This window comes from Grampus griseus (genome assembly GCF_964374135.1).
Source record: "Grampus griseus genome assembly, chromosome: 5".
In the NCBI taxonomy this organism is placed as follows: Eukaryota; Metazoa; Chordata; class Mammalia; order Artiodactyla; family Delphinidae; genus Grampus; species Grampus griseus.
Window position 1 is genome coordinate 97,988,885 of NC_138998.1, and position 25,747 is coordinate 98,014,631.

Genomic DNA, 25,747 nt, shown 5'->3' on the forward strand with positions numbered 1-25,747 from the left:
CTTTCAGAGCTAGAAATCAAGGTTCAGATTAGGCTTAACAGTGAAAAATTCCTTGGACCTCTAGTCTAGGCCACAATATTCTGTCTTATTTTGACCAAGACTCAGGTAGCAATACATTTTACTTTGCTTTCTTTTCCTTGCACTTATATCTTTCTCTAGAACGTCAAAAAGAATGTTTAGGTACTTTTCCCCAAAACTCCTAGAAGATAATTTAGCTATTTCTGCTTATCTGTTTTATATAAAATATATGGACTTGGACTTTTTTGGTTTAAAAACTTTTAACTAAAAATCCAAATTTTAAAAAAGCATATGAGTATTCAGATTACCTAGTTATTCTTAAATAAGCTTTGATATCTTATATTTTTTCTAGGGAATTTGCTCACTTCATCTAGATTGACAAATTTTCAGACATAAAACTGTTCAAGATATTTCTTTGCTGTCCTTTAAACATTATAGCCTCTGTAATAATGTTCCTCTTTCTCTTCTGATGTTTGCATTTTCTGTCATTTAGTAATTTAAGTTTTTTTCCTTTTTTTTCTTGGTCTGGCTAGAAGCTTATCAATTTTATTGATCTTTTCAAATAACCAGCCTTTCATTTTATTGATTTTCTCTATGACTTTTGTTTCAATATAATTGATTTCTGCTCTTATATTTATTATTTATTTCTGCTTGCTTTGGGTTTAATTTGCTCTTCTTTTATAGTATGTTAATGTGGAAGCTTAAAACATTGATTCAGTCCTTTCTTCTTTTCTAATGTATGTAGTTAATGCTATAGATTTCTCTTTAACCATTCTCTTAGCTATACTCCACATATTTAAATATTTGTATTTTCATTATCATTGAATTTAAAATATATTCTTATTTTCCCTGTGACTATTTCTTTGATCCATGGATATTTAGAAAGATGGTTTTTAATTGCCAAATACATGGAGATTTTAGAGATATCTTTCTCTTATTGATATCTAATTTAATTATGTTATGGGTTTATAGTTTGTATTAATTCAATTATTTCATTCTAATTCTTTAATCTTTAAAATTTTATTTAAAGCCCATTATTGAAGTTTAAATGGAAAAATTATCAAAGTATGTTTTGCTATTATATTCAAAGACTTGGTATCTATACAAAATACCTTATATATTTTTTTGTTTTCTTTTTTTTTTCCTTTTTTAAAAATTGAGGTATAGTTGATATACAGTATTATGTTTCAGGTGTATAACCTAGTGATTCACAACTTTTAAAGCTTATACTCCATTTATAGTTATTACAAAATATTGGCTAATATTCCCTGTGCTGTACAATATATCATTGTACTTTATTTATTTTATTCATAGTAGTTTGTACCTCTTAATCGTCTACCCCTATATTGTCCCTCTCCCCTTCCCTCTCCCCATCAGTAACCACCAGTTTGTTCTCTATATCTGGGAGCCTGTTTCTGTTTTGTTAAATTCACTAGTTTGTTTAATTTTTTTAGAATCCAAATGTAAGTGATATCGTACAATATTTGTCTTTCTCTGCCTGATTTATTTCACTTAGCATAATGCCCTCCAAGTCCATGCATGTTTGTACAAATGGCAAAGTTTTATTCTTTCTTATGGCCAAGTAGTATTCCATTGTATATATAAACCATATCTTCTTTGTTGATGGACATTTGGGTTGCTTCCATATCTTGGCAATTGTAAATAATGTTGCTGTAAACCTTGGGGGGCATACACCTTTTCAAATTAATGTTTTCACTTTCTTCAGATATATACCCAAAAGTGAAATTCCTGGATTGCACGGTAGTTCTATTTTAAGTTTTTTGAGGAACCTCCATACTGTGTTCCACAGTGGTTGCACCAATTTACATTCCCACCAACAGTGTATGAGGGTTCTCTTTTCTCCACATCCTTGCCAACATTTGTTATATGTGTTCTTTTTGATGACAGCCATACTGGCAAGTATGAGGTGATATTTTATTGTGGTTTTGATTTGCACTTCTCTGATGATTAATGATGTTGAACATCTTTCCATGTGCGTGTTAGCCATCTGTATGTCTTCTTTGGAAAATTGTCTATTTAGGTTTTGGGCTCAGAGGGTCTTAAGGCAGTCTGTCTGCTAATGGGTGGGGCTGCTGCCATTAGCAGCCCCACCTAAAGGGGGTGTCCCTGCCCTTTTAATTGCTTGGCCTGAGATGTCCCAGTACTAGTGCCTATGGGCTGGTGGGCATGGGTGGGGCTGGGTCCTGAGGCTCATAAGCTAGAAGGAGGATTCCTAAATGGTGAATGCCAGCACCAGTGTCCACATGGTAGAACAAGCTCTCCAAAATGGCTTCTGCCAGTGTCTATGTCCCCAAGGTGAGCTGAAGTTGCCTTCTACCTCTCCAGGAGATTCTCCAGATCAGTAGGTGGGTCTGACCCAGACTCCTTTCAAATTACTGCTTCTGCCCTGGGTCCCAGTGCATGTGAGATTTTGTGGTGTCCTTTAAAAGTTGAGTCTCTATTTCCCACAGCCCTCTGGAACTCCTAAAATAAGCCCCACTGACCTTCAAAGCCAAACTTTCTGGGGTCTCACCTTTCTAGGACGAACCCCTGGTCTAGGGAGCCTGATGTAGGGCTCAGACCCCTTACTCCTTTGGGAAAACCTCTGCAATTGTAATTATTCTCCCATTTGTGGGTCCGAGGGTATGAGAATTGACTATATCATGACTCCTACCCATCTTGTTGTCATTCCTTCTTTATATCTTTAGCTGTAGAAGATCTTTCAGGTAAGTTCCAGTCTTTTTTGTTGATGGTTGTTCTGTAAATAGTTGTAAATTTGGTGGGCCCGTAAGAAGAGGTGAGCTCAGGGTCTTTCTACTCCATGATCTTGGCCCTCCCCTAATTCAATTATTTTAAGTATTACACAGAATAGAGTTTATTTTGGTGAATGTTCAGTGCACACATAAAAAAATAATGTGTATTCTACTGGTGTTTGATATAGTATTCTAAAACTATCAAGTTGGTTGATAATGTTCTTTAGGTCTTCTCTACTTTCATTGATTTTCTCTCTACTTGTTCTGTCAATTATTGAAAGAGGAGTATTGAAGTCTTAATCTGTAATTGTCTCTTTCTTCTTTGTCTCTTTCTCCTTCCCATTCTATCAGTTTTTGCTTCAAGTATTTTAAAGCTCCATTGTTCAGTGCTTACAGACTTAGTATTATTTTGTCTTTTTGATAAATTGAATCCTTTATCATTTTGCAATGTCCCTCTTTATCTCTGGTAATATCCCTATTTTGTTTGCTAGCCACTCCAGCTTTCTTCTGATTAGTGTTGGCATAGTATGTCTGTTTTTCATACTTTTATTTCTAATTTATCTGTGTCTTTGTATTTGATGTGTGTTTCTTCTCAACAGTATATAATTATAGTATGTGGTTAGATCTTGCTTTTGAATCCAATCTGACAATCTGTCTTTTATTTGGTATATTATACCATTTATATTCAATGAATTATTGATGTGATTGGATTAAAATCTGTCATTTTGCTGGATATTTTTCTATCCATTCCATTGTTCTTTGTTCTTCTTTCCTCTTTTCCTGCCTGCTTTTGGAGTATAGAAACTTTTTTATGATTCCATTTTATATCTACATTTGGCTTATTATTTATATATTGTCTATCTTTTGGTGATTCTCTTAGGGTATGCAATATATTATTTTAATTAATTACATCTACCTTCAAATAATATCATACCACTACATTCATAGGGCAATAATCTAACAAATTGTAATTTCTCCCTCCAATCTTTTCTGCTATATTATCATATATTTTACTTTTATCTGTAAAGGTATGATATATTGCTACTCTTTTGGCATTCAGTTACCTCTTAGATTAATTCATAAGAAGAAAGAAAGATCCTTTTTATATGAACCTTAATTTTTAACTATTTTCAGAGATGTTTGTTTGTGTAGCACCAAGTTTCTCTTTGATATCATATTCCTTCTTCCTGAAGAACTTCCTTTCATAATTTTTTTTCCTCTAGCACTTTGGGTAATGATTTTTTTTTTTTGGTTCTTGTCTTAAAAGTTTTTATTTTACACTTTTTTTCCCCACTGTGTCCCAGGCTTCTTTATTTAAAAACAAAGTGATGACTGACATTGTGTTTAAAATCAAGAACATCAATGAATTTTACCTTGCTTCCGACTATTTCTCTCAAAACTCCCTGCCCCCGTTCTTCATATTCCCAATTAATTGAATGTTTCCTATTTATTGAATGAAAAACCTAACTCCAAAAGCCCTGGCACAAATCCCAGGGTCCTGTTTCCCCAGTTTCTCCTGCTTTCCTCATCCCCCACTCCTGCCCCCACCCCTCAGAGAAAAGCAGGCACCTCAGTTTGAATGCATGAGAAAGCCCAGAGTGGTGAGCTGGACAAAAGGGGACACTTCACCCTCAAAGGTCAAAGGGACCAAGGAGTACAGAATAGTGAAGTGAGAGCCCCCATAGTCTAGACTACTGAAATGGGCCCTGGTGCCAGAGAAAAGCACACTGGTGACCCCATGAAAGGAGACTCAGCAGCCTCAAAATACTCTCATTGGGAATAGTTCCTGCTTGATTGACTGCCCTTCTGGTACCAGGTGCAGAGCCACACTCAGACTATGTGCTTGTTGATGCCAAGCTACTTAGTTCTCAATGCTTATCTGCTCTCCCTTTTGAGCCTGCTGCAGGAGGGATTCCTCTTTGCCTTTCCCCTGAAGATTCTCCTTGTTGTCAGCTTCCTCCACCTATTTCTGCAGCTTACACACATTACTGACACTGAGCTGCAGAGTCTCAAAACAGCAGCTGCTCCTTTGGCTAAATACCTTCCCACAGGGTGATCCTCTTCTGCTTTGGAGCTCCTGTAAAGTTCTGACGTCCTGAGACCCTTCCAGGTTTTGCTGCAGCTTCACATTGTCCTGCTTCATGCCACCAGGAAGACAGCACAAGGCTTGGGGGAGACCCCTTCAGAGTTGCTCTCAATCCTGGCCCCAGACTAGACTTCAGGCTAGAAGTTTCCAGCAGCCTTGAGGATCCAGCCCCATTCCAACCTAAAGGACCCATTATGCCATCCCTCTGCAGAACTCACATAGCACTGAGTACCCCAAAAACTTCAGCTACTCTCCAACCCCTGCCCAATTCCTGGACCATATTGGAGGAGGCACAGAAGCAGGGTGCTGGAAGCCCAGCCAGGTGAGAAGGTCAACCCAGCCCAGCTCCAACCCTCCTGACCCATCACCTACACCTACCCCTACATCTGTGGAAGTAAAAAGGCAAAATTCAAAAGCAACTAGGTATCTTGCAGTGAGGAAGAAAGTCCCCCAAGCTGGGGACCTGGACCACATTAATTTTTGGAAGTTATTTTTTGTAAGGTAAAATTCTGAGTTGGCAGGTCTCTTTCCCCCACAGTTTGAAATATGTCACTCAGTTACTCAGTTATCTTCTGGCTGTGTACTTTTCCCTCCCCTCTCACTACCTTCAAACTTTTCTCTCTCTTTGGTTTTTAGCCACTTCAATATAACGTGTCCAGGTGTTTTTGTGTTTTTATTTTCTTATGATTTGGTTTCTGTTTGTTTTGTTTATTCTGCCTCAGGTTCTATGTTTCTTGATTCTTTTGTTTGATGACTTTCATTATCTTTGAAAAATTCTTGACCATTATGTTTTCCAAATATTCCTTCTGCCCAACTCTCATTCTTTTCCTCTAAGTTTCCAGTTACACATAAGTTAGATAACTTGATAGTCCTTCACAGTACTTGAATATTCTGGGTTTTTTTTTTTTACTCTTTTCTTTCTTTGTGTTTAATTTTGATATCTATTGACCTATATTCAACATCACTGTTGTTTCCTCTACTGTGTCTAATTTACTGATGAGCTCACCAAAGGCATCCTTTATGTTTGTTCTCATGTTTTTAAAAAATTATTTCTACCATTTTCACTTGACTTTTAAAAAACACTTTCTATCCGTCTAGCTCTAAATTCTCTCTAAATCTGATCATGCATGGAAACTTTAACATATTACTCATGATCATTTTAAATTTCCTGACTGATAATCCCAACTTCTGAGTCATATCTGACACTTGTTCTTTTGATTGTTTTGCCTTTTGACATTGGGTTGTCTCTTTCTTGTTTTTTTTTTTTTGTTGTTGTTGTTTGTTTGTCTCACAAGTTTTATCTGAAGTCTGGTCTTCATGTGTAGGACAATAAAAATGGAAGCAAATCGTACTTAAAGGACAAATGAAATATCCGGAATTATAAAAACTTAAAATTCTTTTTATTAGCTGAAGTGTATATTTCAGATACCAAGTTAAAATGGACATTGACTATAAACTTTGGTAGAGTGTATTGTATATGTATGTGGTGGGGGTCAGACTCTTAAAGGTATGAGGTAAAAGGAAGAACCACTTTAAGATTCTGCTTAGATCTGAATAACATCTGGATAGATGGGACATATCCAAAGTAGTGAGAGGACCACCAACCATTGAGATTTCTGTAAAGTAATAATCACTTCATACGAAATAGTATAGTACATGTATGCCTGGTTTCTATATAAAACATTAAATTCTACCTTAGGGGAAAAGGGGTAGGTATCTTAGTTTGTGTTCTGCCACAGACTGAGACATTGTTTGAGTGCAGTAATTTATTTGTGAATAGTTGATGAGTGAGAAAGTAATGAAGTGAGACAGGAAAGGGAATGCAGCCAATAAAGGGTAATTTACCAAACAAGTTACAACTGTGGGCAATTAAGCTTAATCATTTTTGGAAACACCATGAGCCAGTATAGAGCATGAATGTCAAATTTATATCAGCCAAAGGGCGAAGGATCTGGGGTATTTATTCACCAACTCCTGCCAATCATTGGTTGATAAATGGTCTGGGGGAGAGTCTATGAACAGTAGTCATTTCCCAGTTCCTCCAATCTGCCTTAAATGCCTCTGGCCATCAGAGAAAGCCCTCAGATGAAGATGTATAGTTAGAAAAGACATGGGCAGGCACCAACAGTATCTGTAACAGGGAATATATCGGAATCAATGGACAGTGTGATCTGTGACTCACATTGAATGAGTCATTCAACACTAGCTATTATAGTGAGTCAGACTACCTCTCAAGCAACCCATTCTCAAAAACCTTAAATTTAGGTTTGTCCACATATAACAAAAGAAACGAAGAAAATTGCTCTTACAGTATTAGAAAAGTGGAAAACAGTGTTTCACAGTGAGTCATGGCATACAATTTATACTATGTAACACTTAACATTAGGGCCTTTTAATTGGAGTAAAGTTTCCTCTGATAGTTGCCAAAACTCCCCTAAAATAGTGATGGAATGTTATTTAATTTGTTTTGTAGTCTTTAAAAATCTAAGCAAATACTCTTCCCAGTCACATCATCATCATCCATTGGGTCATTGCTTATGGTGTCTAATACACAGGGCAGCCAGCAATACAATATTGTGTTGTGAATAGTGCCCCTGAGTTAAGCAGTGCACACAGTTTGCATGGCCATTCAAAATTCCTCTGTACACACTTTGTTATAACACTATTCATGGAACCCATTTTTCTCTCAGTAGTTTATAAATGTTGTTCCATTGTCTCTGTACTTTCAGTGCAACAAATGGGAAATCAAATATTACTGTACGTACCTTTACTTTGTTAGTAACCCAGTCTCTCTATCTAGAAGTTTAAAGATCCTCTCTTTACCCTGAAATCTGGGACTGTTTGCCAGGAGCATAGGCCTCTTGTGGTTGTTATAGTATCAGTGCTATCCACTGCAGATTATTTAGCTTAGGAATCCAAGATTTCCTTTGTTTCTAGGAAATGGCTTGATGAGCTATATTTTAGAATGAGTGAGCCTAACTTGCCAATTCTAGAATCACCAGTTTAGAGGGTGTAAATACACAATAGACTCCCTCCAGTGGTCATTTCTCTCCAAAAATACTCTCAAAAAAGGAATTCTTCTATATATGAGATTTTTCTGATGAGTTTGAATATTATATGGCTTTACAGCACTTGTGCTTTGAAATAACAGTGCCCTTTTTCACAAATCTAAACCCTTTCTCCCTATCTGGTTGAAGAGAGGACAGGACACCTTGCAGAAGCATGGATGCATTCGATACTTTGATCTCTATCAGCACCAAAGATGCCCCTATTAAATTCTTCCACTTATACAACAAGGACAGTTTTCTCCCAGAACTAATTTGATTTGTAGAATTTTAAAATTCATTTGGCTTCAATGTGTTCATTCCTCTTGTTACTGCCTGTTTAGATGGCCGATTACATTTATATAATCATTTTAAATTCACGTACTCTCTGTGCCCTGAAGATAGTCTAAGACAGGGCAGTGGAGCTGCATTTCTGGCTTCAGTTCTCAGCCTTGCATCCTCCTACCTTGCATACCTGTTGTGTCTATACATCAGGTTTTCTGTATATGTAATTCTTCCTTTTAATTCTTCCTTACTGATCAGCAGTATCAGGTCGTCACCTAAGGATTTCGCAACAGCAATAGGTAGCCAATGATGATATAAATTCAAACTAATTTTACATTTTCTACCTTAGAATTCCTTTAAATTTAGGAGATGGCCAACAGAGAAAGTCACTACATGTTCTGTACAGAGCAGTCAATGAAAGAACAATAAATATTACATTGTAAGTTTTTACAATCACTTCAGAAATGAGAACCATTCCATACTGGCACTTACCCGAATTAAGAAGTATTGCATCATGTAATTGCAGAAATAAATTATTTTTACTTAAATAGTAAACATACAAGAGATTATAAGAAGCGTGAAAATTATGTAAATTTATGTTTCTGCCTTATTAAACATTGTAAAGATTAATACAGTAGACTGCTAATATGTGAGGAAATTTATTCTGAAATCTTTTAATATCTGCAAAGTCTTGAATACCACTATTACCTATAATTTTCCTGATAAAATGCACTATGTACTTGCATATATTTGAGCCATGTTCAGTAGTTCACTTTTTATTTTATTCCAGCTTCCATTATTCTCCAGTAAAATCCACCAGTCTCTTATAATCTGTGCTTTTTAAACATTTTCTTTATTACAAAGAAATTTTCCTCCTTACGGACAATCTCCTCCAAGAAGTCACTTCATCTGAGTCTCTGAACAGTTGAGAAGCAGCAAGAGTTTTGATATGCAAGCTGTAGACAATTATCTTCACTCAGTCACACCAAACTCAAACAAAGAAACATGCAAATGTCTGCCACAGCAAAATTACAAACTACTGTATCAATTTAGAAGGAATTTACAGAGTCAAACATTGAAAATTCTAAATCCTTTGTTTTAAAAAGCCTTTTCTATTTTTCATTAAAAATTCAGTTTTCTGAAAGAATAAAATATCTAGGAATAAACCTACCTAAGGACACAAAAGACCTGTATGCAGAAAATTATAAGACACTGATGAAAGAAATTAAAGATGATACAAATAGATGGAGAGATATACCATGTTCTTGGATTGGAAGAATCAACATTGTGAAAATGACTCTACTACCCAAAGCAATCTACAGATTCAATGCAATCCCTATCAAGCTACCACTGGCATTTTTCACAGAACTAGAACAAAAAATTTCACAATTTGTATGGAAACACAAAAGACCCAGAATAGCCAAAGCAATCTTGAGAAAGAAAAAAGGAGCTGGAGGAATCAGCTCCCAGACCACAGACTATACTACAAAGCTACAGTAATCAAGACAGTATGGTACTGGCACAAAAGCAGAAATATAGATCAATTGAACAGGATAGAAAGCCCAGAGATAAACCCACGCACATATGGTCACCTTATCTTTGATAAATGAGGGAAGAATATACAGTGGAGAAAAAACAGACTCTTCAATAAGTGGTGCTGGGAAAACTGGACAGCTACATGTAAAAGAATGAAATTAGAATACTCCCTAACACCATACACAAAAATAAACTCAAAATGGATTAAAAACCTAAACGTAAGGCCAGACACTATAAACCTCTCAGAGGAAAACATAAGAAGAACACTCTTTGACATAAATCACAGCAAGATCCTTTTTGACCCACCTCTTAGAGAAATGGAAATAAAAACAAAAATAAACAAATGGGACGTAATAAAACTTCAAAGCTTTTGCACAGCAAAGGAAACTATAAAGAAGACTAAAAGACAACACTCAGAATGGGAGAATATATTTGCAAATGAAGCAACTGACAAAGGATTAATCTCCAAAATTTGCAAGCAGCTCATGCAGCTCAATATTAAAAAAACAAACAACACAATCCAAAATGGGCAGAAGACCTAAATAGACATTTCTCCAAAGAAGATATACAGATTGCCAAGAAACACATGAAAGGATGCTCAACATCACTAATCATTAGAGAAATGCAAATCAAAACTACAATGAGGTATCACTTCACACCGGTCAGAATGGCCATCATCAAAAAATTTACAAACAATAAATGCTGGTAAGGGTGTGGAGAAAAGGGAGTCCTCTTGCACTGTTGGTGGGAATGTAAATTGATACAGCCACTATGGAGAACAGTATGGAGGTTCCTTAAAAAACTAAAAATAGAACTAACATACGACCCAGCAATCCCACTACTGGGAATATACCCTGAGAAAACCATAATTCAAAGAGTCATGTACCACAATATTCATTGAAGCTCTATTTACAATAGCCAGGACATGGAAGCAACTTAATTGTCCATCGACAGATGAACTGATAAAGAAGATGTGGCACATATATACAATGGAATATTACTCAGCATAAAAAGAAATGAAATTGAGGTATTTGTAGTGAGGTAGATGGACCTAGAGTCTGTCATACAGAGTGAATTAAGTCAGAAAAAAAAGACAAATACCATATGCTAACACATATATATGGAACCTTGGGCTTCCCTGGTGGTGCAGTGGCTGAGGGTCCGCCTGCCGATGCAGGGGACACGGGTTCGTGCCCCGGTCTGGGAAGATCCCACATGCCGCGGAGCTGCTGGGCCCGTGAGCCATGGCCGCTGAGCCTGCGCGTCCGGAGTCTGTGCTCCGCAACGGGAGAGGCCACAACAGTGAGAGGCCCGCGTACTGCAAAAAAAAAAAAAAAAAAAAGGGGGCAGAAAATATGAACAGACATGTTTATAGAAGAGCAAGTCAATGTGACCAATAAATATATTAAACAATATTCATCCTCCTTAATAATTAGGAACATTTTAAAAATTGATGCATATTTTCACTTGTCAGATAAGCAAAACAGCAAAATGAGAAATAATATCTGTTGATGACAGGAAAGTGAAAAAGAAAGCACTTTCTAATGTAACTGGTGAAAATATAAATTGTAACAGCCTTTTGAATCTGACATTACCTGTCAAATTAGAAATGTATATAAACTTTGATCAACCAGGCTTACTCCTGGATATATATTCTATAAATAATATCACTCATATACAAGAATAAAGTTCAAGGATATTTAATAAGGCATTATTCATGAGGGAAAAGCCTGGAAACAGAAAGAACACTCACAACTGTAGAATGGTTGAATAAATTATGGTACAGTCTTACTGTGAATTATTATTCAGACATAAAAGAAATGTATTTGAATTGTATCAGTTAACTGTGGGAGAATTTTCTCAATGTATGATTGAGGGAATCAAAATATAAAGAAGTTTAAATTTTGTGGTCCTATCTTTATAATTTTCAAAATTTTTTGTTTATAAATATAAATAAATATGATGATGTGAATGTGGATAAATGTGGAATAATATACCAAGTTGCTAACACTGGTTTTCTGGTGCAGAAGTAGATGTAGTGGCAGGAATAATGAAAGCAGAGAAGAGATATTTTGGTCCTACACACACAAAAAAATTATGCTAAAAACATATCATACACCCTTTTGTATATAATTTTGTTATATATATATGCGTGTATGTCTGTGTTTATGCCTGTGTGTCTGTCTGTATGCATATGTATGCCTGGAAAGATATATAAAAGGTTGGTCACTAGTATATTAATAGAAACAGAAAAAATAAAATGTTATTGTTACTTTAAACAAGAAGTATTTGACACTGGAAACTCTAATTAAAAATAGGAACAAAGATCTGTAAATTTTTCTATGAAAATATCTATTAACAGTCTTTAATTCTTAATGATATTTTCCATTTAAATACTCAGTAATAGACTACTGAGAGCAGGCATTATTCTTTGAAATAGTCAAAAGGCATTTGGAAATTGTTTAAGGTGGTATCCAAGTATAGTAGGCATTTTTATAGTTTCTTCATATAGTTTCAATGCTTTTCTTATTTATTCCTAAGGGATTTTTAGGTTTTACTGGTATTATGACTATAATGTCAGATATTTTTATGAAGTAATAAGGTTGATTTTCTTTTATTACTTATGAACTATATCTGAATGAAAATCCAGAATAGAATTTCCCAAATATTTTGCAGTGAAAATGTAACTTCCTATGCTCTTTGAAAGGGAAACAAAAATACATTTACTATAATAATAACAGTTAAAATAAAAGTAACATTTAAAAAATAAATTTCATAATTTTATAGCCATACCCCTTGACACACAGTACATAGAGACATTGAATGAAAATGCATTAAAAGAACTAGGTTTGTTTAACCAGTGGCAAGAATAATGAGTTGTTATTCTCCCTCTTCATTAAGCTAAAAAAAAAAAAAATTTAATACATTTAAATTACTAAACACATACCCACAGGGATCCCTATTATAATATATACACCTAAAAAGATTCACTGGAGTATATTTACTGAAAATGGACTACATGAATGTTAACGAAATGTCATTTTCTTTCCAAAGTGGAGATTTGGGCCTAAATAAAGTGACCTTGCTTTCTTTGCAACCCAAATTACCAAGTAATAGACATTTTTAATTTCGCTTCATTAATTCAGCATAATTAAGCCAAGAAGTAGCAAGCTTTGCGAATTGTTTTTTCCTTAAGAGTAATATGAAAGAAATATCTGCAGATGAGAGTAAAGCAGACAGTGCTAGCTATATATTATATATTTTATATTATATATTATAAGGGCTATATTACTTACTGCAGCCCTTATCCTCATGATTCCATGAAGTTTTAAAAGCTATGTGTTATAGACAGCCACCAAATTTAAAGTCCAGGATTATCTTCATTCTGCAAAATTACAAATAAAGTATATACAACCCTCATGGCTGTGTCTCAATTCTAAACTCTCTGTATTATAAAATAAAACTTAAAGCTATTGAATCATTTTTATTGTGGTTACTTTAAGTTTTTCCATTTACTTCATTCTTCTATTAAGGTTTATTATTTACAAAATTTTGTGGTAAATATGTCTCCTTTTACAGTAAGCCATCCTCTCCCATCTGTCCAGATTTTGATGACTGTTGAAAAAAATCTCAGTGCCTTTCTGGAATTTTAATTTCCTACATAAATATCTTGCATAGATATTTTGGTATCTAAAGACAAATTGCAAAACTCTAAGTAATGGAAAATGGAGAAATCACTGAATTCTCACCCAATTCCTGCAAAACATAGGGAAATTGGAAAGTGATAGTTTTCCTGAAGTAAGGTAGAATAGACAGAAATGAGGCAGTGATTACTGGCACACTGATTTTCATCAGTAACTCAAAAATGAATGGTGATAATATTTATTACTTCTATTTCCAAACTTGTTCTTTAAAAAACAAAGGAAAGACAAATATTCCCTCAACACTTCCAAAGGATTCCCTGTAGGATGAAATTAAATTCATTCTGCTGGGCATTGTGAGTTAATCATCAGTTCACCACCACAACTAATTGTCACAATTAACAACTGTATTTATAATCCACAGGGATTACTGTGGAAGGTCTATACAGAACATCAATGAACAGCCTTTAGGAAATATTTGTTTTCCTTTCTCTTTTTTCTTTTAATGAATAGTATCATCCAAAACCCTACTTTACATGTTTCTTTGAAACTCTCAAAGTTACCTAAAAGTCACCATGTCCAAATTTGAAATTAGAATCTTCTTTAATCCCACCCCCAGGTATATTTACCCTCCAGTGTTCTCTATCTTGAGAAGTAACACCACTAAACCATCAGTTATGCAAACCATATAACAGAAAAATCCTTGACACTGAACTCCCCCTCTGATTCCATGCATCAGCGATTGTCAAGTTGTAAATTTCATCTCCTAGAGTCTCTCATATTCATCCACTTCTCACATTCTCTATAGGTACAACCAAGTTTTGCATGGATTATTAAAAAACCTCCTAAGTAATCCATCTGTATCCACTAATACACTCATCCAATTCATTCTCTACATTGCCCCAAGACCAATCTGATAAAATGTAGAGTTTGTTATGTCACTACCCACATTCATTCCCACCACTGTCCTGGCCTGAACTCTGTCTCCAAAAAAATCATAAATAGAAGTCCTTGCCTCCAGTACCTCAGAATATGACTCCATTTAGAGACAGGGCTTGTCAAGAAGTGATTAAGTTAAAATAAGGCCATTAGGGTGAGTCCTAGTCCAATCAGACCAGTGTCTTTATAAGAAGGGAAAATTTGAAGACACAAAGAAACATCAGCTATGCCTGTACACAGGGGAAAGACCATGTGAAGACAATGAGATGGCAGCCATTGGCAAGCCAAGGGGAGAGGCCTCAGCAGAAACCAATCTCTGTTGACACTTTGATCTTGGACTTCCAGCCTCTGAACTGTGAAAGATAAATTTCTGTTGCTTAAGCCATCTAGTCTGTGGTGTTAGTTATAGCAGCCATAGTAAACTAATACATCCATCCATTCCCGTCTCCACTTAAAACTTGTAAATTTTTTTCTACTGCACTTAGGCCAAAGACCAAAAATTTTAAGCCTAGTTATCTTTTAGGCCATATCATAAAACAGACCCAATATTTAACTACATACGCTGTTTTTTTAATTTCATTTGCATTGAATTGAGTAGATATATTTGTTGTAGCAATCCTTGCTGAGCTTATTTTTGTATATGGTGTTAGGGAGTGTTCTAATCTCGTACTTTTAAATGTAGCTGTCCTGTTTTCCCAGCACCACTTATTGAAGAGGCTGTCCTTTCTCCACTTTACATTCCTGCCTCCTTTATCAAAGATAAGGTGACCATATGTGCGTGGGTTTATCTCTGGGCTCTCTATCCTGTTCCATTGATCTATCTTTCTGTTTTTGTGCCAGTACCATAATGTCTTGATTACTGTACCTTTGTAGTATGGTTTGAAGTCAGGGAAGCCTGATTCCTCCAGCTCCGTTTTTCATTCTCAGGATTGCTTTGGCTATTCGGGGTCTTTTGTCTTTCCATACAAATTGTGAAATTTTTTGTTCTAGTTCTGTGAAAAATGCCAGTGGTAGTTTGATAGGGATTGCATTGAATCTATAGGTTGCTTTGGGTAGTAGAGTCATTTTCACAATGTTGATTCTTCCAATCTAAGAACATGGTATATCTCTCCATCTATTTGTATCATTTTTAATTTCTTTCATCAGTGTCTTATAATTTTCTGCATACAGGTCTTTTGTCTTCTTAGGTAGGTTTATTGCTAGATATTTTATTCTTTTTGTTGCAATGGTAAATGCGAGTGTTTTCTTAATTCCAATTTCAGGTTTTTCATCATTATTGTATAGGAATGCCAGAGATTTCTGTGCATTAATTTTATATCCTGCTACTTTACCAAATTCATTGATTAGCTCTAGTAGTTTTCTGGTAGCATCTTTAGGATTCTCTATGTATAGTATCATGTCATCTGCATACAGTGACAACTTTACTTCTTCTTTTCCAATTTGGATTCCTTTTATTTTCTTTTCTTCTCTGACTGCTGTGGCTAAAACTTCCAAAACTATGTTGAATAAGAGTGAAGAAAGTGGGCAACCTTGTCTTGTTCCTGATCTTAGTGGAAATGGTTTCAGTTTTTCACCATACAGGATGATTTTGGCTGTGGGTTTGTCATATATGGCCTTTATTATGTTGAGGAAAGTTCCCTCTATGCCTACTTTCTGCAGGGTTTTTATCATAAATGGGTGTTGAATTTTGTCAAAAGCTTTCTCTGCATCTATTGAGATGATCACATGGTTTTTCTCCTTCAATTTGTTAATATGGTGTATCACGTTGATTGATTTGCGTATATTGAAGAATCCTTGCATTCCTGGAATAAACCCCTCTTGATCATGGTGTATGATCCTTTTAATGTGCTGTTGGATTCTGTTTGCTAGTATTTTGTTGAGGATTTTTGCATCTATGTTCATCAGTGATATTGGCCTGTAGTTTTCTTTCTTTGTGATATCCTTGTCTGGTTTTGGTATCAGGGTGATGGTGGCCTCGTAGAATGCATTTGGGAGTGTTCCTCCCTCTGCTATATTTTGGAAGAGTTTGAGAAGGATAGGTGTTAGCTCTTCTCTAAATGTTTCATAGAATTCGCCTGTGAAGCCATCTGGTCCTGGGCTTTTGTTTGTTGGAAGATTTTTCATCACAGTTTCAATTTCAGTGCTTGTGATTGGTCTGTTCATATTTTCTATTTCTTCCTGATTCAGTCTCGGCAGCTTGTGCATTTCTAAGAATTTGTCCATTTCTTCCAGGTTGTCCATTTTATTGGCATAGACTTGCTTGTAGTAATCTCTCATGATCTTTTATATTTCTGTAGTGTCAGTTGTTACTTCTCCTTTTTAATTTCTAATTCTATTGATTTGAGTCTTCTCCCTTTTTTTCTTGTTGAGTATGACTAATGGTTTATCAATTTTGTTTATCCTCTCAAAGAACCAGCTTTTAGTTTTATTGATCTTTGCTATAGTTTCCTTCATTTCTTTTTCATTTATTTCAGATCTGATCTTTATGATTTCTTTCCATCTGCTACCTTTGGGGTTTTTTTTGTTCTTCTTTCTCTAATTGCTTTAGGTGCAAGCTTAGGTTGTTTATTCAAGGTGTTTCCTGTTTCTTAAGGTAGGATTGTATTGCTCTACACTTCCCTCTTAGAACTGCTTTTGCTGCATCCCATAGGTTTTGGGTTGTCGTGTCTCCATTGTCATTTGTTTCTAGGTATTTTTTTATTTCCTCTTTGATTTCTTCAGTGATCACTTCTTTATTAAGTAGTGTATTGTTTAGCCTCTATGTGTTTGTATTTTTTACACATCTTTTCCTATAATTGATATCTAGTCTCATAGCGTTATGGTCAGAAAAGATACTTGATATGATTTCAATTTTCTTAAATTTACCAAGGCTTGATTTGTGACCCAAGATATGATCTATCCTGGAGAATGTTCTATGAGCACTTGAGAAAAATGTGTATTCTGTTGTTTTTGGATGGAATGTCCTACAAATATCAATTAAGTCCATCTTGTTTAATATGTCATTTAAAGCTTGTGTTTCCTTACTTATTTTCATTTGGATGATCTGTCCATTGGTGTAAGTGGGGTGTTAAAGTCCCCTACTATGAATGTGTTACTGTCAATTTCCCCTTTTATGGCTGTTAGTATTTGCCTTATGTATTGAGGTGCTCCTATGTTGAATGCATAAATATTTACAATTGTTATATCTTCTTCTTGGATCGATCCCTTGATCATTATGTAGTGTCCTTCTTTGTCTCTTCTAATAGTCTTTATTTTAAAGTTTATTTTGTCTGATATGAGAATTGCTACTCCAGCTTTCTTTTGATTTCCATTTGCATGGAATATCTTTTTCCATCCCTTCACTTTCAGTCTGTATGTGTCCTTAGGTCTGAAGTGGTTATCTTGTAGACAGCATATATATGGGTGTTGTTTTTGTATCCATTCAGCCAATCTGTGTCTTTTGGTGGGAGCATTTAGTCCATTTACATTTAAGGTAATTATTGATATGTATGTTCCTATTCCCATTTTCTAAATTGTTTTGGGTTCGTTATTGTAGGTCTTTTCCTTCTCTTGTGTTTCTTGCCTAGAGAAGATCCTTTAGCATTTGTTGTAAAGCTGGTTTGGTGGTGCTGAACTCTCTCAGCTTTTGCTTGTCTGTAAAGCTTTTAATTTCTCCATCAAATCCGAATGAGATCCTTGCTGTGTAGAGTAATCTTGGTTGCAGATTTTTCTCCTTCATCACTTTAAGTATGTCATGCCACTCCCTCTGGCTTGCAGAGTTTCTGCTGAAAGATCAGCTGTTAACCTTATGGGGATTTCCTTGTGTGTTATTTTTCCCTTGCTGCTTTTCATATGCTTTCTTTGTATTTAATTTTTGACAGTTTGATTAATATGTGTCTTGGCGTGTTTCTCCTTGGATTTATCCTGTATGGGACTCTGTGTGCTTCCTGGACTTGATTAACTATTTCCTTTCCCATATTAGGGAAGTTTTCAACTATAATCTCTTCAAATATTTTCTCAGTCCCTTTCTTTTTCTCTTCTTCTTCTGGAACCCCTATAATTCGAATGTTGGTGCATTTAATGTTGCCCCAGAAGTCTCTGAGACTGTCCTCAGTTCTTTTCATTCTTTTTTCTTTATTCTGCTCTGCAGTAGTTATTTCCACTATTTTATCTTCCAGGTCACTTATCCGTTCTTGTGCCTCAGTTATTCTGCTATTGATCCCATCTAGAGTATTTTTAATTTCATTTATTGCGTTGTTCATCGTTGTTTGTTTCATCTTTAGTTCTTCTAGGTCTTTGTTAAATGTTTCTTGCATTTTGTCTATTCTATTTCCAAGATTTTGGATCATCTTTACTATCATTATTCTGAATTCTTTTTAAGGAAGACTGCCTATTTCCTCTTCATTTGTTAGGTCTGGTGGGTTTTTATCTTGCTCCTTCATCTGCTGTGTGTTTTTCTGTCTTCTCATTTTGCTTATCTTACTGTGTTTGGGGGCTCCTTTTTACAGGCTGTAGGTTCGTAGTTCCCGTTGCTTTTGGTGTCTGTCCCCAGTGGCTAAGGTTGGTTCAGTGGGTTGGGTAGGCTTCCTGGTGGAGCGGACTAGTGCCTGTGTTCTGGTGGATGAAGCTGGATCTTGTCTTTCTGGTGGGCAGGTCCACATCTGGTGGTGTGTTTTGGGGTGTCTGTGGACTTATGATTTTCGGCAGCCTCTCTGCTAATGGGTGGGGATGTGTTCCTGTTTTGCTAGTTGTTTTGCATAGGGTTTCCAGCACTGTAGCTTGCTGGTCGTTGAGTGAAGCTGTGTGCTGGTGTTGAGATAGAGATCTCTGGGAGATGTGCGCCATTTGATATTATGTGGAGCTGGGAGGTCTCTTGTGGACCAGTGTCCTGAAGTTGGCTCTCCGTCCTCAGAGGCATAATACTGACTCCTGGCTGCAGCGCCAAGAGCCTTTCCTCCACACGGATCAAAATAAAAGGGAGAAAAAGTAGAAAGAAAGAATTAGTAGAAGTAGAAAGAAAGAAAGAAAAAGAAAGAAAGAAACAAAGAAGGAAAGAAAGAAATAAAGAAACCAGGGAGGGAGGGAGGAAGGAAGGAACGAAGGTGGGGAGGAAGGAAAAAAAGAAAGAAAGAAGATAAAGTAAAATAAAATAAGATAAAATATAATAAAGTTATTAAAATAAAAAATAATTATTAAGAAAAATAAATTAAAACAAAAAAACGGACAGAACCCTAGGACAAATGGTGGAAGCAAAGCTATACAGACAAAATCTCACACAGAAGCATCCACATACACACTCACAAAAAGAGGAAAAGGGGAAAAAAATCATAAATCTTGCTCTCAAAGTCCACCTCCTCAATTTGGGATGATTCATTGTCTATTCATGTATTCCACAGATGCAGGGTACATCAAGTTGATTGTGGAGTTTTAATCCGCTGCTTCTGAGGCTGCTGGGAGAGATTTCCCTTTCTCTTCTTTGTTTTCACATCTCCCATGGGCTCAGCTTTGGATTTGGCCCCGCCTCTGCGTGTAGGTCGCCCGGTCGCCGGAGGGCGTCTGTTCTTCACTCAGACAGGACGGGGTTAAAGGAGCAGCTGATTCGGGGGCTCTGGCTCACTCAGGCTGGGGGGAGGAAGGGGTACGGAGTGCGGGGCGAGCCTGCGGCGGCGGAGGCCGGAGTGACGTTGCACCAGCCTGAGGTGCGCTGTGCGTTCTCCCGGGGAAGCTGTCCTTGGCTCACGGGACCCTGGCTGCGGCGGGCTGCACAGGCTCCCCAGAAGGGGGGTGTGGATAGTGACCTGTGCTCGCACACAGGCTTCTTGGTGGTGGCAGCAGCAGTCTTAGCATCTCATGCGTGTCTCTGGGGTCCGTGCTGTTAGCGGCGCCTCGCGCCTTTAAACAGCGCTCTTAATTCCCCTCTCCTCGCACCCCAGGAAACAAAGAGGGAAGAAAAAGTCTCTTGCCTCTTCTGCAGGTCCAGACTTTTCCCCGGACTCCCTCCCGGTCCTCTCCCTGCGCTCCGACTGAAGCCCAAGCCTTAGCTCCCAGCCCCCGCCCACCCTGGCGGGTGAGCAGACAATCCTCTCTGGCTGGTGAGTGCCGGTCGGCCCTGATCCTCTGTGCGGGAATCTCTCCGCTTTGCCCTCCGCACCCCTGTGGCTGCACTCTCCTCCGCGGCTCTGAAGCTTTACCCCTCCGCCACCCGCAGTCTCTGCCCGCGAAGGGGCTTCCTAGTGTGTGGAAACCTTTCCTCCTTCACAGCTCCCTCCCACTGGTGCAGGTCCTGTCCCTATCCTTTTGTCTCTGTTTTTTCTTTTTTCTTTTGCCCTACCCAGGTACGTGGGGAGTTTCTTGCCTTTTGGGAGGTCTGAGGTCTTCTGCCAACGTTCAGTAGGTGTTCTGTAGGAGTTGTTCCACGTGTCGATGTATTTCTGGTGTATCTGTGGGGAGGAAGGTGATCTCTGCGTCTTACTCTTCCGCCATTTTCCCCTCGTCTCCCCTTCGCTGCCCTTTTTGAGATTACAAGTGAGACTATCAAAGTCAGCGTGCAATTTAACATTCCAAAAACACCAAAGTGGAAAGAATAGCCAGTGTTTAATGTTTTGAATATCTGGATTCAATTTAAATAGTAAAAATTAAAATTTTGTTTACACCCAAATCAAATGAAGAGAAAAGATGAAACACGTTGGTAGGCAATGGCTAACATGAAGATAGGTAAGGCAGAAAAGAGCCCCAAATTACAAATGTACCTGTTAATTTTATAATCCTGTGAAGCAAATGAGAAGGCTAGATCCTGTGGAAACCCAGAGGGATAAACCTAAGTCCACATCATCACAATGCATTTTATCAGTGACAAATTGTATACACTTCTGAATATAAAATGTGTTCTGTGCATCCAAATCCCTGCCTCGGTTATCTAAAGAAGGATCTAGCCATTTAGAAACAGCTAATCTAAGTATATAACCATGCAAGGGAATAAGACTTGGATTCGCAGTTCCCTGGCTTTTATGACATGTCCAACCACATGGGAGTCATTCCAGCACAAATTTTTATTTCTATATCCTAGTCACCAACTCTGCAGAACGTAGATGAAGATTTCACTGCCAAGTCTGTGCTAGCCTGAAACATTTTCTCATAGTGCCTGCATTGTAATTCAAAAGAAGGAAACAATGTAGAAAATTTGAGGAAGATAGGGTTTGTGAATTCAGTTCTGACAAGAATAATATTTGAACAGTAAATATATAGAAGAATTGGGGTATTTTCTACAGAAATGCACATAGAGGTTTTGTGGGGGGGGGGTTGTTTGTTTTTCTCTTTTGTTTGTTTTTTTTTCCTTTAAAAAGGGAGGCTATGTTGAGGAAAGCACTTCTGCACACTTCATAAGGAATAGGAAAAGAGAAAATTTGTTTGAGATTAATATTAGACTTAAAAAGTACAAAAAGAGAGGCTGGTAACATTGGCAGTAGTCATTGAGTAAGCACACTGCTGTCATATCACTGAAAGTAGCAGATTATCTACATTTTACATTCTGCCTAGAATACAATAATGAGGTATGGCTAGGGGCAGATGTGGTGAACTCCTTCTTTCTGCCTATCTCCAGAGAAGTAACAATCTAAAGAAGAACCAGGTTGAAGACAAAGGCATAGACTACCTTTAAAAGCTCCATAACCCTATGATTCTTCACTGTTGGAAAATTTTCTGGATTCCGTGACAGTACAGTAAAGGCTAGAATAAATTCCACCTTTACAGACACAAACTATTAAATACATTGGTTTCATAACTCATTATCCTGGCAAAGAAAATGTAACAAAATTTCTGAAGCTTTGAGTCTCAATTCCACCTCTAAATTACTAAATGACAATGCCTAAACCACTTTATGACCTTGTTCTAAGATTCTCATCTGTAGTGCACTGGATTTTCTAAGGCATATCTGCCCACGGTCTATGAGTCTATGACTCCTCTTTGCTATTTATTTAACTAGTAGAGTATAACAGTTAAGCACACAGACTCTATATGTAATATCACCAATTCAAATCTTCATTCTACAAATATATAGCCTGTATCCATAAGGGTTCAGAGGATTGAACATAATGTTTATTTAACTGTTCAGTTCAGGATTGCTGCCTATTCCATTTGGTAGTTAAGTCATTTCAATTTTTTTTCAGATATTTTGACAGCTCCAGAGAAACTCTTGGTACTAAAATGATATGTTCTATCACTTTTCGTAGAAAGGATAATGACAATAAAATAAAGCATTGAATTCTCACCCAATCCCAATAAGAAGATGCAGAGATGCCATAAAATATAAATTTTCAAGAAGAGCTCTTAAAGTTCAAGAAGAAAAATGTCAAAAACAATTATTCATCTCATTAATCTTCTTTGAGAAATGCAGTTTAGAAGGAAAGGTATTTATATCCTCCCATCTTCAAATCTGTTTGTGGAGATAATATTGAATCTCCCTCAATGCTACCAAAAGATTCCCTGGAGAATAAATCAATCTACTGGGTATTATAGGTTAATCAACATATCATTTTGAACATACTCATTTGCAACTATTATTTTCATAGCTTCTTTCTTCTTCTAAAAGCAATTTCAGTTTAATAGTAGAAAAATTACAGCTTAAATATAGAAAAAAATTGAAAATGTAGAAAAGCAAAAAGAAAACGAATTGCTGTAATCTCACTTATCACTGGAAAATACAGTTAACTTTTGGGGTATTTTTTCTTTCACCTTTAACCAATGCATGTACCTCTCTTGGTATATTTACATATATATTTGTTTTACATACATTTTTATATATAATTTATTGAAAGTTTTATGTATATGATTATGCTACTGCTACACATATTTTTCACAAATTATTTGTAATTGAATAATATATCATTCATATTCTCCTATGTTCTTCTTTCTTTTTTTTAACATCTTTATTGGAGTATAACTGCTTTACAATGGTGTGTTAGTTTCTGCTTTATAACAAAGTGAATCAGTTATACATTATACATATACATATATCCCCATATCTCTTCCTTCTTGCGACTCCCTCCCTCCCACCCTCCCTGTCCCACCCCTCTAGGTGGTCATAAACCACCAAACTGATCTCCCTGTGCTATGTGGCTGCTTCCCACTAGCTATCTATTTTACATTTGGTAGTGTATATATGTCCATACCACTCTCTCACTTTGTCCCAGCTTACCCTTCCCCCTCCCCATAACTTCAAGTCCATTCTCTAGTAGGTCTCTGTCTTTATTCCTGTCTTGCCCCTAGGTTTTTCATGACCATTTTTTTATTTATTAGATTCCATATATATGTGTTAGCATACGGTATTTGTTTTCCTCTTTCTGACTTACTTCATTCTGTATGACAGACTCTAGGTCCATCCACCTCACTACAAATAACTTAATTTCGTTTCTTTTTATGGCTGAGTAATATTCCATTGTATATATGTACCACATCTTCTTTATCCATTCATCTGTTGATGGACACTTAGGTTGCTTCCATGTCCAGGCTATTATAAATAGAGCTGCAATGAACATTGTGGTACATGACGCTTTTTCAATTATGGTTTTCTCAGGGTATATGCCCAGTAGTGGGATTGCTGGATCATATGGTAGTTCTATTTGTAGTTTTTTAAGGAACCTCCATACTGTTCTCCATAGTGGCTGTATCAATTTACATTCCCACCAACAGTGCAAGAGGGTTTGCTTTTCTCCACACCCTCTCCAGCATTTATTGTTTGTAGATTTTTGATGATGGCCATTTGGACCGTGAGATGATGTCTCATTGTAGTTTTGATTTGCATTTCTTTAATGATGTTGAGCATTCTTTCATGTGTTTGTTGGCAATCTGTATATCTTCTTTGGAGAAATATCTATTTAGGCCTTCTGCCCAATTTTGGATTGGGTTGGGTTTTTTTTTCATATTGAGCTGCATGAGCTACATGTAAATTTTGGAGATTAATCTTTGTCAGTTGCTTCATTTGCAAATATTTTCTCCCATTCTGAGCGTTGTCTTTTCGTCTTGCTTATGGCTTCCTTTGCTGTGCAAAAGCATTTAAGTTTAATTAGGTCCCATTTGTTTATTTTTGTTTTTATTTCCATTTCTCTAGGACGTGGGTCAAAAAGGATCTTGCTGTGATTTATGTCATGAGGTGTTCTGCCTATGTTTTCCTCTAAGAGTTTTATAATATCTATCCTTACATTTAGGTCTTTAATCCATTTTGAGTTTATTTTTGTGTATCATGTTAGGAAGTGTTCTAATTTCATTCTTTTACATATAGCTGTCCAGTTTTCCTAGCACCACTTATTTAAGAGGCTGTATTTTCTCCTCTGTATATTCTTGCTTCCTTTATAAAAGATAAGGTGACCATATGTGCATGGATTTATCTCTGGGCTTTCTATCTTGTTCCATTGATCTATATTTCTGTTTTTGTGCCAGTATCATACTGTCTTGATTACTGTACCTTTGTAGTATAGTCTGAAGTCAGGGAGCCTGATTCCTCCAGCTCCATTTATCTTTCTCAAGATTGCTTTGGCTACTCGGGATCTTTTGTGTTTCCATACAAATTGTGAGATTTTTTCTTCTAGTTCTGTGCAAAATCCACTGGTAGTTTGATAGGAATTGCATTGAATCTGTAGATTGCTTTGGGTAGTAGTCATTTTCACAATTTTGATTCTTCCAATAAAAGAACATGGTATATCTCTCCATCTATTTGTATCATCTTTAATTTCTTTCAGTGTCTTATAATTTTCTGCATACAGGTCTTTTGTCTCCTTAGGTAGTTTTATTCCTAGATATTTTATTCTTTTTGTTTCAATGGTAAATGGGAGTGTTCTCTTAATTTCACTTTCAGATTTTTCTTCACTAGTTTATAGGAATGCAAGAGATTTCTGTGCATTAATTTTGTATCCTGCTACTTTACCAATGCATTGATTAGCTCTAGTAGTTTTCTAGTAGCATCTTTAGGATCCTCTATGTATAGTATCATGTCATCTGCAAACAGTGACAGCTTTACTTCTTCTTTTCTGATTTGGATTCCTTTTATTTCTTTTTCTTCTCTGATTGTTGTTGCTAAAACTTCCAAAACTATGTTGAATAGTAGTGGTGAGAGTGGGCAACCTTGTCTTGTTCCTCATCTTAGTGGATATGGTTTCAGTTTTTCACCATTGAGGATGATGTTGGCTGTGTGTTTGTCATATATGGCCTGTATTATGTTGAGGTAAGTTCCCTCTATGACTACCTTCTGGAGGGTTTTTATCATAAGTGGGTGTTGAATTGTGTCGAAAGCTTTCTCTGCATCTATTGAGATGATCAGATGCTTTTTCTCCTTCAACTTGTTAATATGGTGTATCACATTGATTGATTTACATATATTAGAGAATCCTTGAATTTTGGGATAAACCCCACTTGATCGTGGTGTATGATCCTTTTAATGTGCTGTTGGATTCTGTTTGCCAGTATTTTGTTGAG